The 16,567-nt window shown below is 38.5% G+C and overlaps 1 protein-coding gene across 14 annotated transcripts in view; it reads left to right on the top strand.

Annotated features, from left to right (window-relative positions):
• The window catches only part of R3HDM1 (R3H domain containing 1), a 219,605-nt gene that overhangs the window by 75,578 nt on the left and 127,460 nt on the right, over positions 1-16,567 (top strand). The window lies entirely within an intron of this gene.

The following is a 16,567-nucleotide window of genomic DNA, read 5'->3' as shown; positions in this document are numbered from 1 at the left end:
ATACTCTACACCCATTCATTGGCCTAATTCCTGTCCTGTACTGCATAATCAATGTAAATTAAAAATCGTGGACTTCATCCCTACCATCTTATAAATTCTAATTTAATTAGCATATTTCTAAAAGAATATTAAAAGCCTGTTAAGCTATTAAATTTTGCTGTGACAGGGAAAGTCTGTTAAAAGTGAAAAGCAAAATAATAGAGAATATCAATGAAACCAAATGCTGATTTTTCAAAAAATCAACAAAATCCACAGACTTTTAGTGAATGGACTGAAGAATAAAGAGAAAATACTCGAATAACTAAAATCAGAAACCAAAGTGGGAATAGTACAACCAATTCTACAAAATAAAAAGGATTATAAAAGGGTACTGTGAACAACTGTACAGCAACAATTGGATAATCTAGAGGAACTGGACAAATTCCTAGAAACACAAAACCTACCAAAACTGAACTGCAAAGAAACACAAAATCTGAACAGACCTTTGGCTAATAAGGAGACTGGAGTAGTAATAAAAAATATCCCAGTAGAGAAAAGCTCTGGACCTGATTCCTTCACTGATCAGTTTCACTAAATATTTAATAAAGAATACCAATCCTTCTCAAACTTTTCTGAAAAATTACAGAGGAGGGAACACTTTCTACCTCATTCTATGTGGCCAGCGTTACCCTGATACCAAAGCCAAACAAAGACACTACAGGAAAACTACAGATCAATAGCCCTTATGAGCACTGATGTAAAAGTCTTCTACAAAATACTAGCAAACAAAATTTAGAAGCATATTAAAAAGATTATATGTCATGACCAAGTGGGATTTCTTCCTGCAATGCATATGAAAAACAATCAGTGCAATCACCATATTAACAGAATGAAGGAAAAGAAACACCTGATCATCTCAATGCAAAAAAGGCATTTCACAAAACTAAACACCCTTTTATTATAAAATACTCAAGGAAAAAGAAAAACTAGGAATAAAAGGAAACTACAACATAATAAAAGCCATATATTAAAAACCCACATTTAATATCACACTCAGTGATGAAAAAAGCTTCTCTAAAATCAGGAACAAGGCCAAGATGCCCTCTTTTACCACTTCTATTCAATGTAGTACTAGAAATTCTAACCAAAGTAATTAGGTGACAAAAAGAAATCAAAAGCCACCAGAATTGGAAAGGAATAAGTAAAATCTGTTTAAGATGATATGATGTTATATGTAGAAAGCAACAAATATTCCACACACACACAAAATACTAAAACTAATAAATGAATTCAGTACAGTAGAAGGATACAAAGTCAACACAGAAAAAAGTCAGTTGCATTTCTTACACTAACTGAACAATCTGAAAAGGAAATTACAAAAGCAATTCCATTTATAATAGCATCAAAGAGAATAAAATACGCATTGACTTAAGGAAATAAAAGACTTGAATCATGAAAACTATAAAACATTGCTGAAAGAAATAAAGATGACATAAATATGGGAATACATATGTGTGCTTACGTATTAAGACTTGATACTATTAAAATGTCAGTACTACCCAAAGTGACCTGCAGATTTAGTGCAATCCCTATCAAAATCCAAATGACATTTTTTACAGAAATTGAGAAACCCATTCTTAAATTCATATGGAATCTCAGGGGACCTGGAATAACCAAAACAGTCTTTTTAAAAATCGAAGTATAATTGACATACAATATTATATTAATGTCAGGGGTACAGCATATTTACTCCACTTCTGTGTATATTGTGAAATGATCACCTCAATAAGTCTAGTTGTTATCCATCACCATACAAAGTTTGTACAATATTATTGACCATATTCCCTGAGCTCCACATTATATTACATCCTCATGACTTAACATATTTTATAACTGGAGGTTTATACTTCTTGTTCCCCTTCACCCATCTCAATCCCCCAAATCCCCATGACCACCAAAACAATATTGAAAAAGAGCAAAACTAGAGGATTCACACAAAGCTACAGTCATCAAAACACTGTGACACTCGTGTAAAGACAGACATACAGACCAATGGAATAGAATAGGGATCCCAGAACTAAACCCTTGCATATATAGTCAGATGATTTTTGATGGGTGCCAAGACCATGGAGGAATGACAGTCTTTTCAGCTACTGGTGCTGGGACTACTGGATGTCCACATGCAAAAGAATGACGTTAGACCCTTATGTAACACCACATACAGAAATTGACACAAAGTGAATGGAAGACCTAAACAGAAGAACAAACTACAAAACTTAAATGGAAACGGAAGAAGCTTTATAATATTGTATTTGCAATGATTTCTTATATAGGACATCAGAGGAGCTAGCCAAGGGGTCCCCAGTCCTCACCTCCAAGATGCAGATACCTGCTGTAAACTGCATACCCTAAAAGGGAGGGTCTTGATGGAGCTTCCAAACCCATTTAAAGTGGACAACTTTAAGAAGGAAAAAGGGTGAAGACTGCAAAACCACAAAACAGATGGAAGAAAGTGTTAAGACCTCAAGATTCTGCATCGCAACAAGCTCCCAGGTGGTGGTAGTACTGCTGGTAGATAGGCCTATGGGCAGTACTTTGAACAGGGAGGGTGTAAGATGCCTAAGAAAAAGATAACAATATTGATGAAAGAAAATGACCTTTAAGCTGTGGAAGCTACTCTAACTAAATGATTAGAGAAGCCAGACGCCCTGCTCTCTGGGCATCTTCCAAGACCACAGGCCTCTTGTGATATTTACAGCAGAAACACACACAGCCCAGAGCAGTGATAGACTGATCCTGGCCCTGCAGAAAATGAAAGGAAAGCCACTGGGCTGGTTATTTTTTACGAGAGAGAATGTGGCATTTCCAAGAAGGAGTCATTACGGAGTCTGGCAAGACTAAATATCATTAGGCTCCTGATGCCACCCCCCGCCCCTGATAAGTGACACTGTGCATTTGGGCTCAGGATGGATGGGTTTCTATTTGAAAAACGTGGACATTTGTAGAAGTTATCATCACCACTACCACTCCTCCAGAATCTGAGGAAGAAATGTCTTAGCAGAGAGATGTTCTCTGTTAATACCATCTCCTGCCATTACTTCCAAAAAACATCTTGAGTTGGCAAGAGGAACTCAGGGTAGTGACCAGCCATATCAGAGTTAAGATTCATAGAATTCAAAAGGATTGCAGATGAAGTTCATTCCATAGTTCATCTGCAACCTGTCCATTTTCCAGAGACCATTACACCCATGGGAAGGGATTGCCATTGTCACCTGAAAAGCCAGTGGCACAGCTGGGACTCAGCCCCAGCCTTTACCTCTATGTACTTTTTTCCAGAGCACTATGCTGCCACAATCATGACCTTTCCCAATCTTATTTGAGCCCAATTATCTTAAAAGCAGCATCTGTGTTTTGACACATTTTACAGTGAACTCAAGCTCTTTTTGCTGATTCTTATAGATTCTACATTTGCTGAAATGAGGACACTCTGTTGAGGGCAGGGACTTGCTTCCTAATTTGTGAGATTTGGCTAGAAAGGTCAGGTAAGCCAGGCAGGTTGTTCCCAAGATAGATGGGTTTTGAAAAGTTAAAATGATAAACACACACACATAAACCACAATTTCGCCCAGGGTAGTGCTCAGTGTCTCTGTCAAGCAGGCGAAAGGAGACTAGGGACAGATGGCTCTTGCTTTATTTAACACAGTTCTTGCCACAAGAAGCTTCCCTCACATGACAATGAAGGCTTAGTGCAGAATGGCTAATCCAGGTGTGTTAAACAGTGTTAGACTTCAGTTTTCCAGAAATACTGAAAGTGTTTTGATGACCATTTTTCAATGTGCCCTGAACCACACTATTTTCTTTGCTAAGAGGCTCTACTATTCCATGGAAGGTCCTAGCATATATGACTCTACCTGGTCAGGATCATGGTTACTCAAAGTGAGATTGATCTTTAAGTAAAACAGGTGTTCAGTAAGATATATCAGAAGACCCCAGACACCATGATTGCAAGTGACATGGGTGGAAGATACTGAAGGCTTCCTCTGGCCATTGTGGGCCCGTAGGATGGATTTTTTTTTTTTTTAATGAATGAAGCCATTATCTTCATCCTTCAAAGCAGTGACTGACCTGCATGCAGCAATATCAACCATCACCTAACCTAAAGAGCTTTTTAGTAAGGACTGTATCAGGATAAATTGCTTGGTTTGCACATACAGCTTTTGCCTTAATCCCAGTGTTATTTTTTCTATGTATAATCAGTGAATCAGTGTGAAGTCATAATCACAGGTAGTAATAATGCAATGTTTGTAAAGTATAATTATCATGCTCTTATTCTAAACAGGATACCAAAGGGAATAAAAATTACAAGTCTCAAAAAAAAAATAGGACACAACCTTTACGGTATTGGGTTTAGCAGTGATTTGGATATGACACCAAAAGCACAGGTAACAACAACGAAAAGACAAATTGGACTTCATGACAGTTAAAAAGTTTTGTCTTTCAAAAGACATTATCAACTGATGGTACAAAGGCAACCCATTGAATAGGAGAAAATACTTTCAAATCGCATATCTGAAAAGTGACCAAAAACCAAAATCTATAGATAATTCCTTTCAAAGCACAACAAAGAAACAACCCAGTTCAAAAATTGACAGAGTACTTGAACAGACATTCTGCAAAAAAGAGACATGAAAATATGCTCAGCATCACTAATCATTAGGGAAAAGCAAATCAAAACTACAAGGAGACACCATTAGGATGGTTACTGTCAGAAAACAAGTATTGGCAAGGATGTAAAGAAATTGGGAGGAGAGGGGCGGAAGATGGCGGCGTGAGTAGAGCAGCGGAAATCTCCTCCAAAAACCACATATATCTATGAAAATATAACAAAGACAACCCTTCCTAGAATAAAGACCAGAGGACACAGGACAATATCCAGACCACATCCGCACCTGAGAGAACCCAGCGCCTCGCGAAGGGGGTAAGATACAAGCCCCGGCCGGGCGGGAGCCGAGCGCCCTCCCCCCAGATCCCGGCGGGAGAAGAGCAGGCAGAGGGAGGGAGACGGAGCACAGGACTGCCGAGCACCCAGCCCCCGCTATCCGGGCCAGAGTGCAGGGCACTCGATACTAGAAAAACAGGGCAGCAAGAACAGTGAGCGGGCACTGGAGGATGGGTGACAGAGGACATAAGAAAAGCGCGTGACCATTTTTTTTTTGCTTTTTTGCTGTTTTGTTTTGGCGAGCGCTTTTTGGAAGTCTTAAAGGGATAGGGACCCCAATACAAGGGAAACAGGGCAGAAAGACCGGTGAGCAGAGGCCTGAGGCTGGCACCGGAGAATAAAGAAAAACGAACAACCACCTTTTTTTTTTTTTTTAATTAAAAACTTTTTTTTTTTTTTTAATTTAAAATTTTTTTTTCTTTTTTTTTTTTTTGGTGGTCGTTGTTTTGTTTTGGCGGGTGCTTTTTGGAAGTCTTAAAGGGGCAGGGCGGGTCACTTAATCCAGAGGTAGGGAATCCGGGATCTCTAGGCACCCTAACCCCTGGACTGCAGGGAGCAGGGAGGCCCCTTACGGAGATAAATAGCCTCCCAGCAGCTCCTGCTCCAACGCGACTCCACCATTTTGGAGTAGCTGCCCGAGCCAGGCCACGCCCACAGCAACAGCGGAGATTAACTCCATAGCAGCCGGGCAGGAAGCAGAAGCCCTGTCTGCGCGCAACTACCCAGCACAAGCCACTAGAGGCCGCTGTTCTCCCAGGAGAGGAGGGCCACAAACCAACAAGAAAGGAAGTCCTTCCAGCCGTCACTCGTCCCAGTTCTGCAGACTATTCCTATCACCATGAAAAGGCAAAGCTACAGGCAGACAAAGATCACAGAGACAACACCAGAGAAGGAGACAGACCTAACCAGTCTTCCTGAAAAAGAATTCAAAATAAGAATCATAAACATGCTGACAGAGATGCAGAGAAATACACAAGAGAAATGGGATGAAGTCCGGAAGGAGATCACAGATGCCAGAAAGGAGATCGCAGAAATGAAACAAACTCTGGAAGGGTTTATAAGCAGAATGGATAGAATGCAAGAGGCCATTGATGGAATTGAAATCAGAGAACAGGAACGCATAGAAGCTGACATAGAGAGAGACAAAAGGATCTCCAGGAATGAAACAATATTAAGAGAACTGTGTGACCAATCCAAAAGGAACAAAATCCGTATTATAGGGGTCCCAGAAGAAGAAGAGAGAGGAAAAGAGATGGAAAGTATCTTAGAAGAAATAATTGCTGAAAACTTCCCCACACTGGGGGAGTAAGTAATCGAACAGACCACGGAAATACACAGAACCCCCAACAGAAAGGATCCAAGAAGGGCAACACCAAGACACATAATAATTAAAATGGCAAAGATCAAGGACAAGGAAAGAGTGTTAAAGGCAGCTAGAGAGAAAAAGGTCACCTATAAAGGGAAACCCATCAGGCTAACGTCAGATTTCTCAACAGAAACCCTACAGGCCAGAAGAGAATGGCATGATATATTTAATACAATGAAACAGAAGGGCCTTGAACCAAGGATACTGTATCCAGCACGACTATCATTCAAATATGACGGTGGGATTAAACAATTCCCAGACAGACAAAAGCTGAGGGAATTTGCTTTCCACAAACCACCTCTACAGAACATCTTTCAGGGACTGCTCTAGATGGGAGCACTCCTAGAAAGAGCACAGCACAAAACACCCAACATATGAAGAATCGAGGAGGAGGAACAAGAAGGGAGAGAAGAAAAGAATCTCCAGACAGTGTATATAACAGCTCAATAAGCGAGATAAGTTAGGCAGTAAGATACTAAAGAGGCTAACCTTGAACCTTTGGTAACCACGAATTTAAAGCCTGCAATGGCAATAAGTACATATCTTTCAATAGTCACCCTAAATGTTAATGGGTTGAATGCACCAATCAAAAGACACAGAGTAACAGAATGGATAAAAAAGCAAGACCCATCTATATGCTGCTTACAAGAAACTCACCTCAAACCCAAAGACATATACAGACTAAAAGTCAAGGGATGGAAAAACATATTTCAAGCAAACAACAGTGAGAAGAAAGCAGGGGTTGCAGTACTAATATCAGACAAAATAGACTTCAAAACAAAGAAAGTAACAAGAGATAAAGAAGGACACTACATAATGATAAAGGGCTCAGTCAAACAAGAGGATATAACCATTCTAAATATATATGCACCCAACACAGGAGCACCAGCATATGTGAAACAAATACTAACAGAACTAAAGGGGGATATAGACTGCAATGCATTCATTCTAGGAGACTTCAACACACCACTCACCCCAAAGGATAGATCCACTGGGCAGAAAATAAGTAAGGACACGGAAGCACCGAACAGCACAGTAGAGCAGATAGACCTAATAGACATCTATAGAACTCTACATCCAAAAGCAGCGGGATATACATTCTTCTCAAGTGCACATGGAACATTCTCCAGAATAGACCACATACTAGGCCACAAAAAGAGCCTCAGAAAATTCCAAAAGATTGAAATCCTACCAACCAACTTTTCAGACCACAAAGGCATAAAACTAGAAATAAACTGTACAAAGAAAGCAAAGAGGCTCACAAACACATGGAGGCTTAACAACACGCTCCTAAATAATCAATGGATCAATGACCAAATCAAAATGGAGATCCAGCAATATATGGAAACAAATGACAACAACAACACTAAGCCCCAACTTCTGTGGGACCCAGCAAAAGCAGTCTTAAGAGGAAAGTATATAGCAATCCAAGCATATTTAAAAAAGGAAGAGCAATCCCAAATGAATGGTCTAATGTCACAATTATCAAAATTGGAAAAAGAAGAACAGATGAGGCCTAAGGTCAGCAGAAGGAGGGACATAATAAAGATCAGAGAAGAAATAAATAAAATTGAGAAGAATAAAACAATAGCAAAAATCAATGAAACCAAGAGCTGGTTCTTCGAGAAAATAAACAAAATAGATAAGCCTCTAGCCAGACTTATTAAGAAGAAAAGAGAGTCAACACAAATCAACAGTATCAGAAACGAGAAAGGAAAAGTCACGACGGACCCCACGGAAATGCAAAGAATTGTTGGAGAATACTATGAAAACCTATATGCTAACAAGCTGGGAAACCTAGGAGAAATGGACAACTTCCTAGAAAAATATAACCTTCCAAGATTGACCCAGGAAGAAACAGAAAATCTAAACAGACCAATTACCAGCAACGAAATTGAAGAGGTAATCAAAAAACTACCAAAGAACAAAACCCCCGGGCCAGATGGATTTACCTCGGAATTTTATCAGACATACAGGGAAGACATAATACCCATTCTCCCTAAAGTTTTCCAAAAAATAGAGGAGGAGGGGATACTCCCAAACTCATTCTATGAAGCTAACATCACCCTAATACCAAAACCAGGCAAAGACCCCACCAAAAAAGAAAACTACAGACCAATATCCCTGATGAACGTAGATGCAAAAATACTCAACAAAATATTAGCAAACCGAATTCAAAAATACATCAAAAGGATCATACACCATGACCAAGTGGGATTCATCCCAGGGATGCAAGGATGGTACAACATTCGAAAGTCCATCAACATCATCCACCACATCAAGAAAAAGAAAGACAAAAACCACATGATCATCTCCATAGATGCTGAAAAAGCATTTGACAAAGTTCAACATCCATTCATGTTAAAAACTCTCAGCAAAATAGGAATAGAGGGCAAGTACCTCAACATAATAAAGGCCATCTATGATAAACCCACAGCCAACATTATATTGAACAGCGAGAAGCTGAAAGCATTTCCTGTGAGATCGGGAACTAGACAGGGATGCCCACTCTCTCCACTGTTATTTAACATAGTACTGGAGGTCCTAGCCACGGCAATCAGACAAAATAAAGAAATACAAGGAATCCAGATTGGTAAAGAAGAAGTTAAACTGTCACTATTTGCAGATGACATGATACTGTACATAAAAAACCCTAAAGACTCCACCCCAAAACTACTAGAACTGATATCGGAATACAGCAAAGTTGCAGGATACAAAATCAACACACAGAAATCTGTGGCTTTCCTATATACTAACAATGAACCAACAGAGAGAGAAGTCAGGAAAACGACTCCATTCACAATTGCATCAAAAAAAATAAAATACCTAGGAATAAACCTAACCAAAGAAGTGAAAGACTTATACTCTGAAAACTACAAGTCACTCTTAAGAGAAATTAAAGGGGACACTAACAGATGGAAACGCATCCCATGCTCGTGGCTAGGAAGAATTAATATCGTCAAAATGGCCATCCTGCCCAAAGCAATATACAGATTTGATGCAATCCCTATGAAACTACCAGCAACATTCTTCAATGAACTGGAACAAATAATTCAAAAATTCATATGGAAACACCAAAGACCCCGAATAGCCAAAGCAATCCTGAGAAAGAAGAATAAAGTAGGGGGGATCTCACTCCCCAGCTTCAAGCTCTACTATAAAGCCATAGTAATCAAGACAATTTGGTACTGGCACAAGAACAGAGCCACAGACCAATGGAACAGACTAGAGAATCCAGACATTAACCCAGACATATATGGTCAATTAATATTTGATAAAGTAGCCATGGACATACAATGGCGAAATGACAGTCTCTTCAACAGGTGGTGCTGGCAAAACTGGACAGCTACATGTAGGAGAATGAAACTGGACCATTGTCTAACCGCATATACAAAAGTAAACTCCAAATGGATCAAAGACCTGAATGTAAGCCATGAAACCATTAAACTCTTGGAAGAAAACATAGGCAAAAACCTCTTAGACATAAACATGAGTGACCTCTTCTTGAACACATCTCCCCGGGCAAGGAAAACAACAGAAAAAATGAGTAAGTGGGACTATATTAAGCTGAAAAGCTTCTGTACAGCAAAAGACACCATCAATAGAACAAGAAGGATCCCTACAGTATGGGAGAATATATTTGAAAATGACACATCCGATAAAGGCTTGACGTCCAGAATATATAAAGAGCTCACACGCCTCAACAAACAAAAAACAAATAACCCAATTAAAAAATGGGCAGAGGAACTGAACAGACAGTTCTCCAAAAGAGAAATACAGATGGCCAGCAGACACATGAAAAGATGCTCCACATCGCTAATTATCAGAGAAATGCAAATTAAAACTACAATGAGGTATCACCTCACACCCGTAAGGATGGCTGCCATCCAAAAGACAAACAACAACAAATGTTGGCGAGGCTGTGGAGAAAGGGGAACCCTCCTACACTGCTGGTGGGAATGTAAGTTAGTTCAACCATTATGGAAAGCAGTATGGAGGTACATCAAAATGCTCAAAGCAGACTTACCATTTGACCCAGGAATTCCACTCCTAGGAATTTACCCTAAGAACGCAGCAATCAAGTTTGAGAAAGACAGATGCACCCCTATGTTTATTGCAGCACTATTTACAATAGCCAAGAATTGGAAGCAACCTAAATGTCCATCGATAGATGAATGGATAAAGAAGAAGTGGTACATATACACAATGGAATACTACTCAGCCATAAGAAAAGGGCAAATCCAATCATTTGCAGCAACATGGATGGAGCTGGAGGGTATTTTGCTCAGTGAAACAAGCCAAGCGGAGAAAGAAAAATACCAAATGATTTCACTTATCTGTGGAATATAAGAACAAAGGAAAAACTGAAGGAACAAAACAGCAGCAGAATCACAGAACTCAAGAATGGACTAACAGGTACCAAAGGGAAAGGGACTGGGGAGGATGGGTGGATAGGGAGGGATAAGGGGGGGAGAAGTCAGGGGGTATTAAGATTAACATGCAAGGGGGGTTAGGAGAAAAGGGAGGGCTATACAACACAGAGAAGGCAAGTAGTGATTCTACAACATTTTGCTATGCTGATGGACAATGACTGTAAAGAGGTTTATAGGGGAGACCTGGTATAGGGGAGAACCTAGTAAGCATAATATTCGTCATGTAAGTGTAGATTAGTGATACCAAAAACAAAGAAAAAAAAAAAAAAAGGGCAGTTCCTGTGTGGTAACCTCCAACGAGTTCTACACAAGGGTATAAAGGGCATATAAAAGTGTAGGCAAAGGGTCTGTTTGTGTTTATACAGAGGATCAAATCCTAATTGGGCTACCCCAAAAATGAACTAAGATACGATATGAAAAAGAACTTCCAACATCAGCACTCTCTGGAAGACTCATGCCAGAAGATGATCATCAAAAAACCCCAACAAAGATCCACGCACTGCTACAGCTGTAGATGCACTCATCCCACCCGTTCCTGGACTTGCCATGGGAATGAGGAAGGAGATATCTAAACTGGCCTGTGCATACAGTAAAACAACAAATTTGACTGGATCTATACTGTTGGAACTCAACCAAGAATTTGGAGAAGTGCAAATTGTAGCGCTCCAAAGTCTTACAACTACAGACTATTTACTGTTAAAAGAACATAGGGGATGTGAACAGTCCCCAGGAATGGGTTGTCTTAATTTGTCTGATTTCTCTCAGACTGTTCAAGTTCAGTTGGACAATATCCACCATATCATAGATAAGTTTTCACAAATGCCTAAGGTGCCTAACTGGTTTTCTTGGTTTCACTGGAGATGGCTGGTAATTACAGGTATGCTTTGTTTATGTAACTATACTCCTCTTATGTTAATGTGTGTGCGCAATTTAAGTAGTAGCTTAAAACCTATACATGCTGAAGTACTCTACAAGAAGATATGTCAAAGAAATAATCAATCTTCCCATGTTTTCTTCCGCCTGCTACTTCTATAGCTTTTCTTCTTCCTTCCTAATTACAACCCTTAAATAGAATTCGTGCCTCATATCAAATTTACCGAGTATCATAATTCTTCCAAGTGGTAAAGATACCTCAAGACAAATGCTGGGCATAGAAGCCACAGGGCATAAATATGCAAAGAAGTAAAAAGCTAACCTTTTCAAACAATAAGGCTTCCCTCTCACTTACCAACTTCACATTTCCCTGTATGGCCCCGGAAGATGACTGGTTAGCCAGAGACGGGTAAGATTCCTCAAGGGAGGAACAACCTAAGACAGGCACAGTCGCAGGGGGGCCATCAGGTGAGAAATTGGGGATCAACAGAGGTGAGGCTTAGAACCTCATCCCCCCTGTTCTGAGAGAAATCTTCTGCATACGTGGATGTTTTATTGCCCTGGTCTAGCTTGGATTAACACATAGTCTACAGGCACACACCTGATCATCTACATTTGCTCTCTTACAACACTAAACTATGTTTTCTACCTTTATCTTGTATCTACCTACCACTTCAGCATTTTATTAAAAATAATAATAATAAAGAGAGAAATGTGGTATCCACATATAAATCAAGTATAAAAACCAAATGAGTATTCATATTTGAACTGACTGTTTAGAGTTCATAATGCATGAGCAAAACCGAAAGTTTCTGTGATGACTGCCCTTGTACTGTTCACTATGTAACTTATTCATTATGTAAGAATTTGTTCTCCATGTAAGAACTTGTTTGTTATGCCTCAGAAGATTGGAGACTGACGAAAATTAGGCTTGGGGTGGATTAATGATTGTGCATTGAGCATTGACTCCCCTATACAGAATTTTATTGTCGTTAACAACCATTCGATCAATAAATATGAGAGATTCCCTCACACACAAAAAAAAAAAGGACAGACTTCCAATGGTAAAATAAATAAGTAACCGGGATGTAATGTATAGCATAAGGAATATAGTCAAGATATTGTAACAGCTTGGTAGGGTGATAGCTGGAACCTAGAATTATGTATATAAATGTTTTACCACTGTGTTGTACACTTGAAACTAATGTAATGTAATACTCTGCGTCAACTACCCTTCAATAAAAAATAATTATTTAAAAAAAAAAAAAAGAGATTGGAACCCTTGTACACCATTGGTGGGAATTTTAAGTGGTACATCCTCTTTGGAAAAGAGTATGGTGGTTCCTCAGAAAATTAAAAATAGAATTACCATATGACCCAGCAGTTCTACTGAAGGTAGGATCTTGAAGAGGTGTATAAATACATGTTCATAGCAGCATTATTCACAATAGCTTAAGTGTGGAGTTAACCCAAGTACATCTATCAAAAGATAAATGGATAAGCAAAATTTGTTATATTTGGGAATATTACTCAGCCTTAAAAATGAAGGAAATTCTGTAATATGCTACCACATGGATAGTAATGTGTTACAACTTGCTATAAATTTGAAGTCATTATGCCAAGTGAAATAAGCCAGTTATGAAAGGAGAAATACTGTATCTTGCTACTTTTATCAAGTACTTAGAGTAATCAAAAACAGAAAGTAGAATGGTAGTTGTCAGATGTTGAGAAAAAAGGAGAAGAGTTACATTAATGGGTCCAGAGTTTCAGTTTTACAAAATGGAAAGAGTTACAGAGATAGATAGTGGTGATGGTTGCACAACACTATGAATTTATTAATATTACTGAACTGTACACTTAAAAAGTGTTAAGATGGTTAGTTTTATGTGTATTTTTCCACAGTAAAAACAAATTGGGAAAACGTGAGAAAGATGCTTTGAAGAACCTGTTTTTAAAATAATTCTTAAACCCATATTTGGCTTTCAAAGTGGCACCAGGAATATTAAACAAAGGATGTTTAATACACAGAACTTGTTTTCTCTGCTTTGTTGTGTGTGCATGTGTGGATAGCAGGTTTTCTGATATATATTGTATAATTTCAGCTTTGCTATTTGAAATGGAATTGAAAATTATTTTTATTGAATATTGCCACTTTAGCTGTTTGTAATTTACATGTAGTAGTTTTCTGTTGCTGAATGGTATATTACCACAAACTTAGAACAACATGCAATTACTAACTCATTTCTTCAGATTAGAAGTTTAGGTCACGCTTAACTGAGTTCTCTTTTTAGCGTTTCAGAGATTGAAATCAAAGGCCTTGGCCAGGCCGGGCCCTTATCTGAAGACTCTAGGGAAGGATTTGCTTCTAGGCTCATTCCACTTGCTGGCCGAACTCAGTTCCTTGCAGCTGTAGGTCAGAGGTCCTCATTTTCTGGCTGACTGTCAACCAAGAGCCTTTCTTTCCTAGAGGCTGCCTGCACTCCTGGCAAGTCCTCTCCACCTTCAAAGTCAGCAATGATGGGTCAGGCCCTTATCACCATTTGAATTAGACTTGTCCTACTCCCAACCAAAGAAACTCAGCCTTTCAAGGGCTCACTTGACTGGATCAAATCCACCTGAATTATCACTGTCTTAATATTCAACTAACTTGGGACTTTAATTACATCTGCAAAGTCCCTTCACACCTTTAGATTAGTGTTTGGTTAAATAACCAGGGGATGGGAATGTTGAGAAGTCATCTTTAGAATTCTATTAGGAGTAGTTGATCCACAACAAGAAGTTCTTTTTTAATAAGTCTGATGTAAAGTGCAATGGACAAAGATTCTGAAAGTCTTGGGTTCTGTTCTATATAGTAGCTTATCCTGCATGCAAGGTTCTTGAGACCAAGAAATATGTATTACTCATCTTTATAGCCCATGTCCGGTATGTAGCAGGAACTCAGAATACATTGATTAAATGAAGTCACTGAGATAATTTTACCTCTGTCCTTTTTTTTTTTGAATTCTCCATCAAAGTCTCCTTATGAGTTAAAACTAAAGCCATGAATATCTATGAAAACTAAAACTGAAATTAAAACTGAAGCACATGTAAGTCTATGAAAATTATAAACTATTTTTACTACAGGGATAAATACAGTATCCCCATTTTGTAGAATTGTTTTTTAAGTTAAATCTCAGCTAGTAAGCAGAAGTAGGACATTGGTCTTCTAACGTGCTATGTTCCTAACCTTTAATAAGGTATTACATTTATATAGTACTTGAAGTTTTTCAAAGCCCTTTTTTTTAAAATCTACCCTTTCATTGAACCTATTCAGGAACCTTGAGAATTGGCACAAACTGAATGAACTTTTGTAGAGATAAGAGTATAAACTGAAATAACTTGACCAGGGGCACCTACTAAGAAGCAAAGCCACAAATTTAAAACCATCCCTTCTGGATATGAATACAGCTTTTACTTGCCAGTTAATCATCTCTTTTATTTTAAAAAATTTTGATAGAAAGTTTTATACCCTTGATACTTAAAATTGTAAGGAATTAAAGCAGAGCATGGGAGTGAGTCACAAGTTCTCTTCTGCTTCCTTAGAAATCATTTAGTCATGTGCATTTTGCTATTATTTATTTATTCTCTCCCACCTTTTTTTTCCTTTAAGCATACTTTTTTACTCTATGTAGCATAACTTCTTTTAATTCTATCTTTAGATGCTAGTTACAATTAGAAATCCTCTTAAATTGCAGAAGAGAGTGAATAGAAACAGAAGATAGCACCAACATGCAGAAGCTCTCAGCACTGCCACTTGCATATATATGCACATGTGTGCCATTTTCTTCTCTGTAAGAAACAAAGTCATTTTTCTTTATTTTTTCTATTTTCCTTTTGTTGTTGTTACTGCTAATTTGTAGCATGGGTATTCCAGAGTCAAAATCCCCAAAATGCAATGCTTCTTATCTTTCAAAAACTTGGGCTCAAAATGGGGGCAGGACACATGATGCTGCAGATTCACATTTCTGTTGGTTTTACAAGGAAGGCTTTTTTGGATATTAGAGTGAAATGGTGGCATTTTTTTCATATGTGAAGCATACTAACTAATCTAGATATTAAGGATCTTTTATCTGCTTTAAGTTTGATACCAAACTGGCTCCCTGGTTTTATGAGAATAAATGATGAATATCTGGACCGTGTACTGTTAGGGGTTAGGGTTAGACAGGTTGGAAAGGAGCTGGAAGGATGGAAAGCGTATTTAAAACCTATCTGACTGGTTGACAGGCACTTCAACTCCATTCCCAATCTAAAGCTGGCATCATAGAGGAGAGCTAGCTGCCCCAGCAGGTTCCCAGTCATGTGATTAATGATCTTGCAGGTGTGCTAAACATGCATATTGGAACCTTGCCCTCTTTTCTTCATTTCTGCTGTGTTCCCTTACCTAGACCAGGCAAATAGGATTCTTGTCACTAATGAATTAGTGGTGTACTTCATACAGTGTTGAAAAGGCTCAGTAGATAGATGGTTGTACTCTGACTCCAGGTGCAGTAGAAACATTCTTAGTAAGTTTGGAACTTGTCTAAGCATAGCTGTTTTGTGCGTGTGTGTGTTTCCCAAACCTTGGCTAAAGTCTAGTATGTTATAAAATGCTGAAGAAGCATATTTTGTTACTATCTGAAAAATTACCTTATAAGTTCCTTTTGGTTCAGTTACCACAGAACTTATAGCCACTTGCTGACTTAAAATGCCAACCCACAGAGGGATTTTAGATAATCTTCTGCAAGTGTGCTTCTAGGAGGAATCAGTACATTTTTACTTGAAACCAACTTTGATTTCCTCATTTTCTATACATTGTGGAGTTAGTTTCTCTGTAGTATAGAATTATGAATTAAGAAACAAACTTTCTTTTTTTTCAGTATGAAATTTAATACAAATCTT

Source organism: Manis pentadactyla, chromosome 8 (genome assembly GCF_030020395.1).
Source record: "Manis pentadactyla isolate mManPen7 chromosome 8, mManPen7.hap1, whole genome shotgun sequence".
Classification (NCBI taxonomy): domain Eukaryota; kingdom Metazoa; phylum Chordata; class Mammalia; order Pholidota; family Manidae; genus Manis; species Manis pentadactyla.
Note: the sequence above shows the minus strand (reverse complement) of the source record. Positions and strands in the feature narration are given on the sequence as shown.